Source organism: Gigantopelta aegis, chromosome 6 (genome assembly GCF_016097555.1).
Source record: "Gigantopelta aegis isolate Gae_Host chromosome 6, Gae_host_genome, whole genome shotgun sequence".
Classification (NCBI taxonomy): Eukaryota; Metazoa; Mollusca; class Gastropoda; order Neomphalida; family Peltospiridae; genus Gigantopelta; species Gigantopelta aegis.
This window is the reverse complement of record NC_054704.1, coordinates 46,001,325-46,019,491: the sequence shown is the minus strand read 5'-3', so window position 1 is coordinate 46,019,491 and position 18,167 is coordinate 46,001,325. Positions and strand designations below refer to the sequence as shown.

The following is an 18,167-nucleotide window of genomic DNA, read 5'->3' as shown; positions in this document are numbered from 1 at the left end:
AACAAATATTACATATCGTAAATCAGAACAATTGTACATGTTTACATACAATGCAGATAATTGTATTGATTTTACAACATGTGTTCGCATAATAATACCATGTATTTGTTACGGTTTCCTTTATTTCTATTCAATTTATTTTTGCTTTAATAAATAATTACTTTTAATGGAAATTTCACAGCTGGTTGCTTCTGTACACCATTATTTGCAAATCAGCCTATTGCCGCTGGTAATAATCTTCATGTAAACAGCATGGGACCAAACGGCATCTCGCTTGGTCAACGTTAAATAAAGCACTGAATATTACTATTTCGTACACACGCTTGTAAGAGATGACCCGCTGTAGATCAATATCGTTTTCAACATATGTTGGAGATCACTTCAGAGGTTTGTGATTGGCTGTTCTGATGTCATGACCTAAGTGTCCCGAGTAACCATAAAACGAATGACGTCATTTTAGTACATCATTTATGTCTATGATGTCATTAACTTATACAATTTCAACCTAATGCTGAGACATTTTGCTTAGTGTTTTCTCTTTAAACTGTATTACAACTGGTTTTTGTAAGAGTGTGTAAGACATAGAATTGGGAGACAGTTTATCTTACAAATCGTGGTTTCCAAAAAGAACTCGCTTAGACACATTCGGCGACTACTCGTTTAAGATTAATCTTCTCCAACGAGTACTCGTGTAGTAATCTCTGTCTGACGTTGGATATGTATGTGAAAGGACGTGTTGTTATTAACTGCTCTCTTATCTGGCCAATAACTTCGTGTAATTCTATTTGAACTAGTGTTATGTAATTAGTGATTCATCCAGTTGTTCATGTGAATATTTGACATACTTGGATTTTCTGTGTTAATTGTCCTTCAAAGGGGAGCTTTTGTTGGTGCCTTTGGGGGAAATTAACACGGAAGACCGTTCGTGTTATTCCGTAAAATGTTTGGATCATTCCGTAATATACATATTAGAATTATAAGCTGTTGTTTTGGCATTGTCGATTAATACTTTTCATGTGTACAAAGTATCGTATTTACATGTTTTCCTGTCAGTTCTTGTACGTCAGTTTGCGTCAGTGTAATGTTATTGGATATATCTTTATAGTAACTTTCATAATGTTTGGAATTGTTTTCAATATCGAAAGTTTGATATTTTGATATTTGCTCGGTATGGTAACTCGGTATTGACACGATGCCGATTATGAACGGCATATACGACCAGCTCTAATGATTATGCATTCAAACCTTTTGTTAAAGGGCTAACGTCTCCCTGATAATTCACAAACATTTTTATTCCCATCTGCCTCCATTAGTCTTGCTAAATATAAATCCGGATTTGCAGGCAAATACCTAACCAGTTTAAAATAGTCAAAACCAATTGAACTCATTGCGCCAGCCGTTAATTTGTGGACTGTAACGACTAAGTTGTCCAACTAAGGACCTTAAAGATTCTTCTGTCTGTTTAATGTCCATAAAGTGTTTACCTCGTCTAACACGCAGTCTGCCTCCAACGTCTACGCTTCTCACGACTGCTATTACATCCCGACTCGCAGTGGGTACTGTACGCTGACGTTTGTTGACAACAACCAGGGCCGGATTTAGACCTTGGGGGTCCCGGGGCAGGGTCCCGGGGCACTTCAGGTTCGGGGGCCCCTCAACATAGAAATTAAATTACATTACAAATAAAAAAAAGTCCTTAGTCTGGGGGCCCCTCTGGCAGGGGGGCCCGGGGCAATTTCCCCCTTTTGCCCCCTTATAAATCAGGCACTGACCACAACTAGTCCGTGTGGTATACTGTGAAATCATTTTACTTCGTGGTGGATTAATTTCGTGTACTTTGTGTACTAGTACTGACAACGAATTTAAGAACACAACGAAAATATAACACATACGTACATACATATACTCTTCAAAAAAAGAAACGCAAAAGGGTACAAATGGGTTATAACTCCGATTTTATGTTTCCTACCGGTTCATGCTTTGTGAATATAAGGTCATTGCATGTCCCAAACACATTTCCACGGTTACATTCGATAAAACGCAGCTACTGTACAATAAAGTTCCAAAATGTGAATATTCGCAAAAACGCAGCCACGTGCAAACCATGTCACCACTGCACTTGCGTTGTCTGCACGTGCAACATGAACACCGACAGTATAAAAGTGCAGGGTGTTCGCTTGCCTGGCCTCTGTATCTGGCCGACAGTTGACAATCCAGGACATGCCACGTCTCAGTGAACCGCAGAGAAACAATGCCATCGGCCGACTAGACGCAGGCGAATCCAGAACGGCCGTTACCAGGGCATTCCATGTGTCCCCAAGCACCATCTCCAGACTGTGGGACCGTTACCAGCAACATGGATCAACACGTGACCTCCCTAGATCCGGTCGACCACGGGTCACTACCCCCGGGCAGGACTGCTACATCCGGGTACGCCACCTTCGGGAACGATTGACTACTGCCACCTCCACAGCCGCAGCAATACCAGGTTTGCGCAGGATATCCGACCAGACCGTACGGAACCGCCTACGTGAGGTAGGAATTCGTGCCAGACGTCCAGTTCGAGGTGTCATCTTAACACCACAACACCGTCGACTCCGACTGCAGTGGTGCCAGATTCATCGACAATGGCCTCAACTGCGATGGAGACAGGTGTGGTTCAGTGACGAGTCCCGATTTCTGCTCCGACGTCATGATGGAAGATGTCGCGTGTATAGGCGTCGTGGTGAACGTTATGCGGCAAACTGCGTGCAGGAAGTGGACAGATTCGGCGGGGGTAGTGTCATGGTGTGGGCAGCCATCTCACACACTGGCAGAACTGACCTGGTCCACGTGCAGGGCAACCTGAATGCACAGGGCTACATTGACCAGATCCTCCGGCCACACATCGTTCCAGTTATGGCCAACGCCAACGCAGTGTTCCAACATGACAACGCCAGGCCTCACACAGCACGTCTCACAACGGCTTTCCTACAGAACAACAACATTAATGTCCTTCCTTGGCCATCGATATCACCGGATTTGAACCCAATTGAGCATCTATGGGACGAGTTGGACCGACGCCTCCGACAGCGACAACCACAGCCCCAGACCCTGCCCGAGCTGGCAGCAGCCTTGCAGGCCGAGTGGGCCACCATCCCCCGGGACGTCATCCGTACTCTGGTTGCTTCAATGGGCAGGCGGTGCCAGGCAGTTGTCAACACACGCGGAGGCCACACCCGGTATTGACTCCAGATGACCTTGACCTTGGTGGTGTGTCCTATCACTTACTCGCAATGGACTAGAGTGAATTGTGAACAATCCTGCAACATTTGGTAATTATCGGACTCACCATTCAATAATGAAATCAATTCTCCAAATGTTACGACAATGTGGTTTGGCGTTTCTTCTTTTGAAGAGTATATAATACGAATTTATGATGCTACAATTTCGATCCTTGACTTTAAGTACCCAACGAAATGTTCTTAGCAAAATCACGCCAATTTAAGCCCACACAAATAAAATGAATTTTACGGTAGCATTTATGTATTGGCATGTAAAAGCACGGGTCCTGGCTGGAGTGTATAGGTATTTAGTTAGTACCACTCGATGGTACTAATCATACCCTGTGTATGACTTGTTCCATGGAGTGGTTCTAACTAAACGCCCATAAACCCCAACCATGACCCAAACGTTCGTGTGTAAAAGTCGATGCTCAGACTTGTATACGAACCCCTTACCTCTCAGCTAATGTTATTCCGATGACGTACTCACTGTGCCGTTTAGGAGAGTTAGCCAACTCGTTTGGTCATAGTGATCGCGTGTCAGTCAGAATTTATCCATTTTTACGCCAATCAGTCGGGTATCGGCAAGTTCATGAATGGGACAAGTCAATAGTTGCGTTGTTGTGGACAAAACAAAAATAGTCCATATAGTCAACAGAGAGATTTAACAAAACAGGTTGCTAATATACGCTCCATCCTATGAAATACCTTCCGTGCATTCTGTGCGTCTATGCATCTTATTTTGTTTGTAGTGTGATGTCCCGCCATCTTATTACGGTATGTCTGACACTAAATAGTCGATGAATAACTATTCCCAGATAAACTGATTATTTGTCGTCTTTTCTTACCACATACCAAGTGAAAATAATATAGGGAATAATTATAACACACAAGAAGACGTTGTCTGCTAACGATCTCTGGAAATTGTTCTACTGTGAATAACGAACTAGAAGCTGCATTTCAATTTGTCCAATTTGTAAAACCCGCAGAGTTGTTATCTCCTCCAACCAGTGCTCCACGACTGGTATGCTGAAAGCTGTGGAATGCTAACCGGCTATCTAACTTGCGTTGCGGTAAAACGCATGTATAGAAAGAGAACGCTATGCTAATTGGAATGTTGGCCTATCGGTTATCTTTCTCTCTCTCTAATGCGCTTGTCACAAGTAATATACAAACACATCAAGCACAGTTACAAATCTGCCGTCACTAGTCCTTATAGTGCAGCGGATTGGTGAAAATTATAGAAGAATTGTGCCTTTGATGATAAAAGCATGAAACTTGGCATGAAGTAAGAACATACCAAAATAGTTATTTCTGGATATAGGGACATTGCAGATTTTTCCTGTGGTTGCCATGGCGACCATTTTTCAAAATGGCCGTCATGGTAACAACATAACTTAAAGCAAGGGTTTGAATTTAGCTTACTTTTTGTTCTTTACACAATTAATTACATTGATTTATATATCTGCCTTTTCACATCATGTAGGGGTGCTGATATAGATGCAAATTCCAAGGACAAATCTAGAGTATAAGCCAAACGGAATTATATTTATGAAGAAACTATGGTGTCTATATGTTCTTTGCCAATAACTAGCTTATATAATTAAAGTACTATTTACAGAGTTGATATTAAACCGATTCCATTCCACATATAGAGGTGTAGTTTGTTAAACATCCCAGGGCATATCCTGAATGAGAGGGAATTGTTTATGGCAAAGGGTAGCGTTTCTCACCATTTACTATATTCTTTGTTCCTTAATTAATCATTTCAGAATTTTAATTATGAATTTATAGTATCACCGAACTCAAATAGAAAACAAATTATTGTTTTTAATTGCGTTCATTCACAATATATATGATTTGTTGTTTTATAAGTAGTACAGGACGTACAGTACCAATAAAACAGACGGTCATGACTGTCGTAATTTTGCACCTTCTTACAATATTTCCGAATGAATACCTGTCGGTGAGTCCATTGGTCTATTTCTTGTTCCATAGAAAAATGGTCACCATGGCTCCCAGAGGACAAATCTGCAATGTCCTTATATCTAATTTTTGTCTCTAGGGTATGTCCTAGCATCATGCAAAGTTGCATGCTTTTATCATCAAAGGCACAGTTTTGTCATATATCCGCTGGACTATCAAGGTAGCGATTAAGCAACGGTTTTTAAGACCGGCAGTTTGAACGACTCATTTGGAGATGTAATGCATTAAACCGACGAATGGAACCACTAACCGTTAAATCTTGATTTAGAAAATCATATAATTGTGTGTGCGTGCGTGCGTGCGTGAGTGCGTGCGTGCGTGTCTGTGTGTGTCCGGGATTGCTGCTTTATCTATAACTGAATACTATATACACACAAATACGTTCTACCTTTTAGTTTCTCGGAAAACACAAAACGGTTCATTTCATTCCATTTTAAGTTGTTTTCTTACTTATACCCAGTTATAGTTCAAGAACACATTTCTGATCTGGGCATACGTTTCAGCTACTTGGGCTCTTTGTCCCGGTCAGGGAGTTAATGGTTGATAGTGGTTGGTTAGATTTATTTTTGTTTAACGACACCACTAGAGCACATTGATTTGTTAATCATCGGCTATTGGATGTCCAACATATGGTAATTTTGACACAGTCATAGAAAGGAAACCCGCTACTTTGTTCTAATAGTAGCAAGGGATCTTTTATGCACCATCTCACAGACAGGATAGCACATACCACGGCGTTTGATATACCAGTCGTGGTACACTGGCTGGAACGAGATTATTGGTCAGAGAGAACACGGTGTAGGGACCTTGCACTTACCCACGGGGTCCCTAAAACTTGCTCTGTGTAGGGGTCACTACGGATATATAGAGCCAGTTACTGAGTAGTCCGATGGCTTTAAGGGACATTCCAGAGTTTGATGCATTGTAAAATGTTTCCGACTAATTAAATATTTCTACGATTAAACTTGCATATTAAATATATTTTTTGTTTAGAATATCAGTGTCTCTACAATCAATGTATTTCTGATCGTCTTAATATTTGTAAGAAGCCCAAACTGGATTCTGTCCTCAAATAATTTCGTACGTACGAAAAAAAAAAATATTTTAGGAAATAAAATGAAATTTAACCCAATACAAATATTACAACGATCAGAAACACTTTTAATATACGCCCACTAATATTTTATGCAAGAAAATATGTTTGATATGTAATTACAATCGTTAAAAAGTCTCTGTTAGTCGATAACATCTTAAACATTGCAGCAAGTCAGAAATGTCCATTTAACCACCACATAACCAGACCGGTAAAACAATGAAACAAGTTTTACGTAATATATTTATTATCCATACCAAAAATTATAGAGTTTAGTACCATTACAGAAGACTACTGTGAAATGATTTTTATTCGTGGTGGTTTTCGTGTAATTCGTAGACTAGTGCAGTCATCGAATTTAAGGAGTCAATGAAAATATGATATATGTATAGATGAATTTATGATATTATCCAGCAAAATGCGTATTTGAGCAAAACCATGAAAATTAAAGCCCAAGAAAATAAAGGATTTCACAGTAATTTGGTAAATACATTCTCTAAACTGTACATCTCAGTGCAATCTTCGTTAATAAAGCATAAACTACTGATTTAATAATACGATGAGATGAACGCACATTGCTTTTATTTATCTGTCATTTCAGATTCAAAGTAATTATTTGGCAAGGTGACATCAGTGTATCAAAAGAGCCATCAAGTGTTCATAGGTCTGCTCAGGGGCAAGACAAACAAATTCTCTGTCTATCAAAATATTTTCTGCAATTAAAGATCAGTAATCGAATTTGGAGACTTGGCTACAAATCTGAAAGTGTGCAAATAGAACGTTCAGAAAAAAAGAGTAAAGTTTGTTTTATTTAACGACGCCACTAGAGTACATTGATTTCTTATCTTATCATCGGGTATTGGACGTCAAACATATGGTCATTCTGACACTGTTTTTAGAGGAAACCCGCTGTCGCCACATAGGCTACTCTTTTATGACAGGCAGCAAGGGATCTTTTATTTGCGCTTCCCACAGGCAGGATAGCACAAACCATGGCCTTTGTTGAACCAGTTATGGATCACTGGTCGGTGCAAGTGGTTTACACCTACCCACTGAGCCTTGCGGAGCACTCACTCAGGGTTTGGAGTCGGTATCTGGATTAAAAATCCCATGCTTCGACTGGGATCCGAACCCAGTACCTACCAACCTGTAGACCGATGGCCTAACCACGACGCCACCTAGGCTGGTAGAACGTTCAGATTCAAGGCTTTAACAAAGTATCTGGACATCGACTACATACCATTTGTGTCTGTAGTTATAAAACGTTAAAGGGACATTCCTGAGTTTGCTGCAATTTTTAAGATGTTATCGACTAACAGAGACTTTTTGACGACTGTAATTACATATCAAATATATTTTTCTGCATAAAATATTAGTGGCTGTATATTAAACATGTTTCTGATCGTTCTAATATTTGTATTAGGTTAAATTTCATTTTATTTCCTAAAAACAATTTTTTCGTACGTACGACAAAATCCAGTTTGTGCTTCTTACAAATATTAAGACGACCAGAAACACATTGAATATACAGACACTGATATTCTAAACAAAACAATATATTTAATAGTCGGAAACATCTTACAATGCAGCAAACTCGGGAATGTCCCTTTAAAGTCCACAGTCAAGGTTTTAACAAACTCTTTGGTCATCGACTACATGCCATTTGTGTCTGTAGTTATAAAACGTCAAAGTCCACAATAACGGTTTCAACAAACTCTTTGGTCATCGACTACATGTCATTTGTGTCTGTAGTTATAAAACGTCAAAGTCCACAATCACGGTTTCAACAAACTCTTTGGTCATCGACTACATGTCATTTGTGTCTGTAGTTATAAAACGTTAAAGTCCACAATCACGGTTTTAACAAATTTTTTGGTCATCGACTACATGCCATTTGTGTCTGTAGTTATAAAACGTCAAAGTCCACAATCACGGTTTTAACAAACTCTTTGGTCATCGACTACATGTCATTTGTGTCTGTAGTTATAAAACGTTAAAGGGACATGCCTGAGTTTGCTGCAATTTTGAAAATGTTATCGACTACCCAGAGACTTTTTAACGATTGTAATTACATATCAAATATATTTTTCTGCATAAAATATTAGAGGTGGTATATTAAACGTGTTTCTGATTGTTCTAACATTTGTACTAGGTTAAATTTCATTTTATTTCCTAAAATATTGTTTTTCGTACGTACGAAATTATTTGAATACAAAATCCAGTTTGTGCTTCTTACAAATATTAAGACGACCAGAAACACATTGAATATACAGACACTGATATTCTAAACAAGTTAATATACTTAATATGTAAGTTTAATCGTAGAAATGTTTTATTAGTCGGAAACATCTTACAATGCAGCAAACTCAGGAATGTCCCTTTAAAGTCCAGATTCAAGACTTTAACAAACACTCTGAACATCGACTATATGTCATTTGTATGGGCAAATTAACTTTTAAAAAGCCTCGCTTCTAGCCTTTAAAATTTGTAACCACACTCCAGGTCGAAATCGTCGTTCTAGTAATGCCAGTGTAGTAATTAGATTTTACCAATACCAATACCACAGATCCGCCGTGTTGCTATGTCATTGCGTACAGTATGATGTCGCAGATCTGTGACGGTGTTACATCGTTACAGTGTAAGAATTCCATTATACCATTACCAATGTTGCAGATTCTCTCTCCATTTAATGGTTTTGAGGAACAAATATTGATTTGGCCTAGTTAATACTTCAGTCGGTTTGACTCGGGCCGAAGTTATGAAACATATTTTTCTTGAACGCAGGTGCTTAAAGGGACATTCCTGAGTTTGATGCAATTGTTAAGATGTTATCGACTAACAGAGACAGTTTAACGAATGTAATTACATATCAAATATATTTTTCTGCATAAAATATTACTGGCCGTATATTAAATGTGTTTCTGATCGTTCTAATATTTGTACTAGGTTAAATTTCATTTTATTTCCTAAACTATATCTTTTTCGTACGTACGAAATTATTTGAAGACAAAATCCAGTTCATGCTTGTTACAAATATTAAGACAACCAGAAACACATTATAAGGCACTGATATTCTAAACAAGAAAATATATGTAATATGTAAGTTTAATCGTAGAAATATTTTGTTAGTCGGAAACATCTTACAATGTAGCAAACTCAGGAATGTCTCTTTAAATATTGTAAAAGTATGCAGTGTAAGTAAAACAAAAACAAGAAGGCTTTGTAAATCCGGCTCATGTTTTCTGGTTATGATTATAATTTTTGTTATGGATAGATTACATAACTTTTGTTTTCTGTAAACAGCAAATTTTTTCTGTATTCAACTTCCTATTTTGCAACTTTGTATATAAAGGCCACTCGAATATAACGGGCACAGTGGTCTCAGTGGTGTACCTGTTAAGCTAAGGCTGATAGCTGCTAGGTTCACATCACATACTGGCCCTAGTTAACAGTTTGAACGCCGCAGTGGGGGAGATCCTGCCTCAGTGATGTAGTAGTTAAGCAATCGGAATTGCGGCTGGTAGGCACTGGGTTCGCCTCCCGCTACCCGTTCTTACCCAGCGCGGGGTTAACGACTCAATGGCTACGTATAAGGCCAGCTAGCCCATATAACTGAGGTGTTTGCCCAGGACGTCAGGCTTGAACCTTAACTGGATATAAGCACGAACATTAGAATAGATATAATGCAATGTGGGGATGTAAGGCCACTCCCCTAACCACTAATAACTATTAACCTATGCCCTGGGCAGACAACTCAGACAGCTCAGATGTCAGTCCAGGAGAGAGTGTTTGATTGTTAAAGGGATATTCCTGAGTTTGCTGCAATTTTTAAGATGTTGTCGACTAACAGAGACTTTTTAACGATTGTAATTACAAATTTATTTTTCTGCATAAAATATTAGTGACTGTATATTATTTGTGTTTTTGCGTACAAGGTTAAATTTCATTTTATTTCCTAAAAAATATGTTTTCGTACATACGAAATTATTAGAAGACAAAATCTAGTTTGGGCTTCTTACAAATATTAAGACAACCAGAAACACATTGAATATAAAGACACTGAAATTCTAAACTAAAAAAAAAATATTTAATATGTAAGTTTAATCGTAGAAATATGTTATTAGTCGGAAACATATTACAATGCAGCAAACTCAGGAAAGTCCCTTTTAGTGGATCTGATCACGAATATAAAACTTGAAAACGAAATCATAATCGCCATATGTCTGATCCTTTGGGGGCCTGTACAGACAGAATTAATTAGTTTTTGTATTGTTTGTCCATAAATGAAATGCTATTGCACCAGTCTAAAACCTTTTTCTAAATATTAGCGATCTCAGTGGACTTGTATTTACACATTGTTTTAAATAACTAAACCAAGCTGAGCCATTCCACTGAGAGTCTCTGAGCACTCGTTTTGTTTTACTCCAATACCAACTTTTTCACAGGCAAGGTTTCAATTTGCTTATTGTAATTACCATTACGAAACACTTCTATCTGGAAATCCAATTTGCATATTTAATACACAAGAAACTGTTGATACGTTTAAAAGGAGGAAATGTTTTATTTAACGAAGCACTCAACACATTTACGGTTACATGACGTCGGATATTTAAAATGACATAAAACTTTTATAGGTACAAGCGATCGCTTTGACACCTTCTGACAATGAATTCATCGTTCAAATTCTTTGTTGCCTCTCTACTTTTATTAGCATATTGTTATTGTTTTATCTGTATATTTGGGCAAAATTTCAATTTTGAAATGTGGATAAAAAGTCTTAATATGCCTGTAGATCAATTTAAATTACTAAAGAATATGTTTTGTTTTTTAAAACAAAACAAGACTAAGTCAGTAACAGACCAACACTTCAAATATTCAAGACAAGCATCTGTTCTAAGCATATGATTAGGAGAAAGTTTAAAGTATTGCTTTATTAATCATCGGCTATTGGAAGTGAAACATTTGATAATTTTCACATATAGTCTTAGAGAGGAAACCCGCTACATTTTTTCTATTAGTAGCAACTGATTTTTTTATATGCACCATCCCACAGGCAGGACAGCACATAACAATGTGTCCACCGACGATGTTGTAAAGAACGACGTCCATATAGGCAATGCCTGTAGATCAATGTAACATACTAAGGGGAGTTAATAAATATTTGTTTTTGAAAAGAAGACAAATGACAGGAACTAACCAAAACTTCAAACATTCAAGACACGCGTCACCTCTATCACTAGCACGGCAGAATAAAAAAAATATTATTGATAGTAAATCTTAAGGCAGAGTAAAAAGAAAAGTTTGTTTTGATTAACGACACCACTGGAGAACATTCTGTCTCGTAGTCAACAGAGGAAACCCGCTATATTTTTTATAATGCAGCAAGGGATCTTTTATATGCACTTCCCACAGACAGGATAGCACATACCACGGCCTTTAATATACCAGCCGTGGTGCACTGGCTAGAACTAGAAATAGGCTAAAGGGCCCGCAGACGGCGCATCAAGCGATCGCTTTACCATTGGGGTACGTCTCGCCCCCTTAAGGCAGAGATGCATTATGCTAATAGAATTCAGGAAATTGCTTTTCAGGCATCTAGTTTTTAAAATTTTACTGTGGAGCATACCCCATCCCCGAACCCCCTAGAAAATTTCAAATGCACCCTCGAACTCAGTCAGCCCCCCCCCCCCCCCCCCCTCCTCAATATTTACCGCCGTGCTTGTGACAGTTTACAAGAAGAAGACAAATTAAAGTAACTCACCAAAACTTTAAATATTCAAAACACGCGTCTGCTCTTCCAGCCGAAAACGATGGAATATGACGCCTGGTATTTTCATCTACTTGATCTGAAGATATCTGCAAACAAATCATAACACAATGATTTATAATGTATTATATGTCTCTGCCTATATCACTCAACAGAGAGTTATCCAAACAAAGACTCTTTTGAAGATGTAGTCAATACTATATGTTGATGTGGTTGTACTATACCACATACAATCCCATAGATGACAATGTTAACGTATGTGGTTCAAAACACTATTTACAATACATCGACCAAACTATGACCCCTAAATATCAGTACTATAAGCCCTTGCCTCAAAGCATTATCTGAAGAAAATGGAACCTTTCATGGCTCATTTGTTTATATATATATATATATATATATATATATATATATATATATATATATATATATATATATATATATATATATATATATATATATATATATATATATATTCAAACCTGTCCTAGCGGTCACCTGCAATCAGTGGTCACCTGCCTTAAGCGGCCACTTTTTTCCCTCCCAAACAATTTATAATGTAAATGCACCTGTAATAAGTGGTCACCTGTCTAACGCGGCCAGCGGCAAGCGGCCACCTAAATCGGATCCCAAATCGCTAAAATACCTGTATTAAGCGGCCACAGTAGATGATTACTATTATATAAATGGAATATTTTAACAACAGCAATAAGGTGCAGCAAATAACCGATCTGCACACCTTCAGAAATACTAGGACCCATTTAGTGTGTATCAATTAAGAAAGTATGACTCGGAAATGCATCTAATTGCCTCTGGCAGGTTACGTTTGACATTTACATCGATTCACTTACTATGACAATACACTGCGTAAAGTAGGAATTAAATAATTAAATGCAAAAAGAAAATAAACTTGTTGAGAACGGTTAATTTAATACATTCCATTTGCATTATTTCTGAAGGAGACCAATTGTCAAACGTTGATTTATAGTCAACTGTGAAGTACACATCTGTTGATTAGCAGTACAGGCGGTAAAATAAGAAACAACAACAAATGCTTTAAAAACTATATATGTGGCAACCTGCAATCAGCGGCCACCTGTCTTAAACGACCACTTTTATCTACTCCCTTGTGTGACCGCTTAAGACAGGTTTGGCTGTGTATGTATATATATAACAGAACTGTCAATATACCCCCCCCAGCCCCCCCCCCCCCCCCCCCAAAAAAAAAGAAGAAAAAAGAAAGAAAAGCGTCACAGCCATAAGGGGGCGAGACGTAGCCCCGTAGTAAAGCGCGCGGTCGGTCAGGGATCGATCCCCGTCGGTGGGCCCATTGGGCTATTTCTCGTTCCAGCCAGTGCACCACGACTGGTATATCAAATGCTGTGGTATGTACTACCCTGTCTGTGGGATGGTGCATACAAAAGAACCTTTGCTGCTAATCGAAAAGAGTAGCCCCTGAAGTGGCGACAGCGGGTTCCCTCTCTCAGTATCTGTGCGGTCCTTAACCATATGTTTGACGCCATATAACCGTAAATAAAATGTGTTGAGTGCGTCGTTAAATGAAACATTTCTTTCTGCTTTCTTTCTTTCATTCATTCATTCATTCAATCATTCATTCACATAAAAAATATTGTACTTAGTTTTACAGCTACCCAATACATGTTTCAAGCACAAGGCTACTTGACACAGTGATACTAGATGAAATTAAATTGCATACATTTTTTCCCCCAGACGAAACAAATTTTTTGACAACAAACACTGTCGCATTTATCACCAGTCACAGGACTTGTCGTATTAGCTACTCTATCAAATGTCGGCTGCATTTCGAACTTTTACCCAGGTGGATTTCATTTGGTTTAGTGCTACCATATGGGAGTTCTTTGTACTTAGAAGAATCAACAATAATTATATTGAACGGTTTACCTTTGTCACATCATCCAATGAGGAACTATTCCAACAGAGAGGTTTTTGTAGGTGTAATTCAGATACTGGTGCTGACGAAGGCTCGTATATCTTAACGATAAAAACAACTAGAGATTTTTAAAGAAAAATAAATTCGCTGTTCGTTTGAAAAAAAAAAAAAAATTAAAATTTAAAATTTAAGAACCCATGTCACTCGTTATGGGGAATCGTCAATACAAGCAACATCTGTTGTAGATATTTGTGGCCTGGAAAGAGAGCATATGATGTTATTTTGGCGCCGAGGAAAGTAACAGACTGTTGATGGGCACAGAATGTTGAGTTTTGGGGTTTTAAAAAAAAAAATTCTATGTATATGTTGATGCCAGTGTTATTCAGGTGAAGATCATTACTATTATATAGTCTATATGTAGATAGTTTGGTATTTTCTGCTATTAGGTCACATATTTTCACAGTATGAAAGTAACGGTAAAGAATGTGTATGTTGTTGTGGGAAATCATGGGCAGATACCTTTACTCTCCCTCGAAAAATTGAACACGTTATTGGGGGTTTTAACGGCACCACTATAGCACATTGGTTAATCAATCATTGGCTGTTAAATGTCAAACATTTGGTAATTCCGACTTGTAGTCATCAGAGGAAACATGCTACATTTTTCCATTAGCAGCAAAGGTTCTTTTATATGCACGTTCCCACAGACAGGAAAGCACATACCACGGATTTTGACCAGTTGTAGTGCACTGATTGGAATGAGAAAAACCTAATCATTTGAATGGATCCACCGAGGTGGTTTGATCCAGCGACGCAACCACCTCAGGCAAAGCGCTCTACAAAAGGTGTCCTGTATAGTTCACAAGTGTTGTTTGTTTTGTCCTGGTAGAGAAGATAGTACATGCATATTAATGAGGCTTCGTTACTTTTACTTCCCTCCACCTTCTCATCCCGTATCCCCGCCCTAGTCCTTTTAGACTAGATACAGCCCTGAAAATAAATAAATCATATTTTGAATGCCCGTATCACTCACTAAACAATTATCAACGCAAATCGCATCTTTTTATAAGTGTAATTACTTACTACTATTTTTGGCATGTTAATTTGCTGGCGGTAAAACAAAACGTTCCGTTAATCTTGATCGAAAGAATATGTTACTGGTTTACAAGAGAAAACTTGTAATTCAAATCATCTGTTTACATTTTTTGTTCGGTCTTAACGTTCAGCGTTTTTACATCTCGCAGGAAACATCATTCAAACTGTGTTCGCAAAACATAAGGGCAGCTGTTACAGCGAAGTGTTTGGTAAATCGATCTATCATTAAAACCTCACATGGAGTAGCTAGTGGCTCAGTGATAGAGCGCTCCCTTGAGGCGTGATGGGTCATAGAATACTAACCTCGTCGGTGGAGTGGTTACGCCATTGGCTATAAGGCTGATGGGTACTGAGTTCGCATCTCGGTACTGGTACCACAAAGAGCGAAATTTTAATGACTCAATGGGTAGGTGTAAGGCTACTCTACCGACTGCTCTCTCACCAATAATTAACAACTATCACTGACCCTCTGTCCTGGACAGACAGCCCAGATAGCAGACGTTTGTATGTATGTACCCAGGACGGCGTGCATGAACCTTAATTGGATATAAGCACGAAAATAAGTTGAAATGAATGAATGACATGAATGGACCAGTCTACTGTCACAACCTATGTCGAACACGTTCGACTGTTGTTTTGGTTAACTACACCACTAGAGCACATTGATTAATTAATCATTGACTGTTGGATGGCAAACATTAGGTAACTCTGACATAGAGTATTTAGAGGAAACCCGCTACATTTCTCCATAAGTAGCAAAGGATCTTTTTTATTCACTTTCCCACAGACAGAAAAGCACATACCACGGCCTTTGACCAGTTATGGTGCACCAGTTGGAACAAGAAAAAAAACAATCAATTGAATGGATCCACCGAGGTGGTTCGATCCTGCGACGCAAGCACCTCAGGCGAGCACTCAACTGACTGAGTTGAATCCCACCCCTGTAGAACAAATGCTTATGAAAACTAGGAGCAAGAGTATAAGACCGTTTCTTGCTAACGGTAGGAGTAACCTATGTATATACTACTCAAAAGAATTTAAGGGTCAGACGATATTTTCGACATTATTTTCTGAATGTCAGTTATATTAGCTAGACCATAATGTCACGCATGGTATTGTTCCATTTTGACGAAAGTGGGTCTAAGCAACCCATAAATGAATTAAAATCCACTGTCATTGACACTGTCGACTAGTTCTAATGGCGAAAACATGCTTACATTTGCATGTAAATTAGGGCGAAAGCGAAAGGTCTGCTAAGTGCCCATAACTTGCTTTTTCACAAAGCGCTTCATTTGCACGCTTTGCACGTGTATTCCATGTTCCCAATGCTGAATTTCCGTATAATTGGAGCTTGCGTTCGTGTACGGTGCACACTCCAAATTCGACAATGGTACGACTTCAACTGACTATCGAAGATCGAGGAAGGGCTATTGCTTGGCTTCAGGATGGCAATACGCAAAGAAATGTTGCTCTGAGACTTGGTGTCAGTCAGAGTGTCGTTGGCCGACTTTGGCAACGGTACCAAGCAACGAATTCTGTTCGAAATCGTCCACGTTCGGGAAGACCCCGAAGCACTACAAATAGAGAGGACCGCTACATCACCAATATGGGCTCTACGTCAACGCACAACCACTGCACGCCGATTACGTGACAATCTGCGGACTGCGACTGGAACTCGAGTGTCTGATCAAACCATACGCAATCGTCTGAGAGCCAATAATCTACGCTGCCGTCTCCAGGCTGTTCGACCACCACTCCTACCACGTCACAGAACGGCCAGACGTCACTGGTGCACGCTTCATCTGCGGTGGCAACGTGTTCAGTGGGGTCGAGTGATGTTCACTGATGAGTCCAGGTTTAGTCTCCAGTTCAACGACGGTCGGATTCGTGTCTACAGACGTCCTGGGGAGCGCTTCGCTGACGTTAACGTTAGACAACGTCACCGGTTCGGTGGTGGCAGCGTCATGGTGTGGGGCGGCATCTCTATCCACCACAGGACCTCCCTCTATGTGGTGGATGGCAATCTGAATGGAATCCGCCATCTGAATGAGATTATCCGGCCGTTGGTTCTCCCAGGCCTTCAGCAGCTTGGCGGCGGTGCAGTTCTGCAGGATGACAATGCCAGACCCCACCGCGCCAGGGTGGTAACGGACTTTCTCAGACAACAAGGTATCGCCAGGATGGATTGGCCAGCATATTCGCCTGACTTGGCCCCAATAGAGTCGCCTGGGACGAATTAGACAGGAGAGTTCGGGATAGCCATGCCCCTCCGGCCAACCTTCATGATCTGGGTCAACTTCTTATGGCAGAGTGGCAGGCCATTCCCCAAGAGTTCTTCAGACGTCTGATCAACAGCATGAGGCAACGATGTGTCGAGTGTATTCGCGCCAGGGGTGGATTCACACACTATTAAACGAATGTTCTAATGTGTAAAATCCATGTTTGACAACCTTCAACTTTGACAGCATGTCATGTGACTTTCTTGTATACAGTGACGTTTATTTGTGGTTTTTTGTAAATATGGAACAATAAATAAAAATGTTGGTGTAGTTTACATCATCAATCTAATACACTCTGAAACTTATTTGGTTATACATTTTTGACCCTTAAATTCTTTCGAGTAGTATACATGCACATATGCAGGAAATTGTGCATGGGGGCCTGTGCTTTGGAGAATGAAGATTTTCAAATATGGGGCGTCGAATCACGCTACCCAGGAAATATATTGGAATAAAACCACATGAAAATTCGACCCCGAATCCCAATAGCATCAGGTTCCCACTGTCCAATTAATACACCAATCGCGTTCTTGGATAGACCGACCACACTTCTAATCTGCCTGCCAACCATGTTATACTTGCACCACAGCTAGATAAACGCTCCAAATGCGAATTTAACTAGTAATTTATCGTCTCATGTATTCTTCTTCTCATATGTCACTGATCAATATACTTGGCCTGATCTGTTCATGCCGTTTATCTACTTAGTTTGCTGCACATGGCTAATAATGACGTACAGACGAATTACAGATACACGCACAGCACGCGGTTA

General features: G+C 39.3%; 1 protein-coding gene across 1 annotated transcript in view; it reads right to left on the bottom strand.

Annotated features, from left to right (window-relative positions):
* Positions 1-18,167, bottom strand: part of LOC121376387 (glycine receptor subunit alpha-2-like) — a 61,075-nt gene that overhangs the window by 19,463 nt on the left and 23,445 nt on the right. Inside the window, exon 2 of the mRNA XM_041504238.1 lies at positions 12,104-12,198. The gene's annotated coding sequence lies outside the window, so the exon portion shown is untranslated. The remainder of the gene's footprint in view (positions 1-12,103; positions 12,199-18,167) is intronic.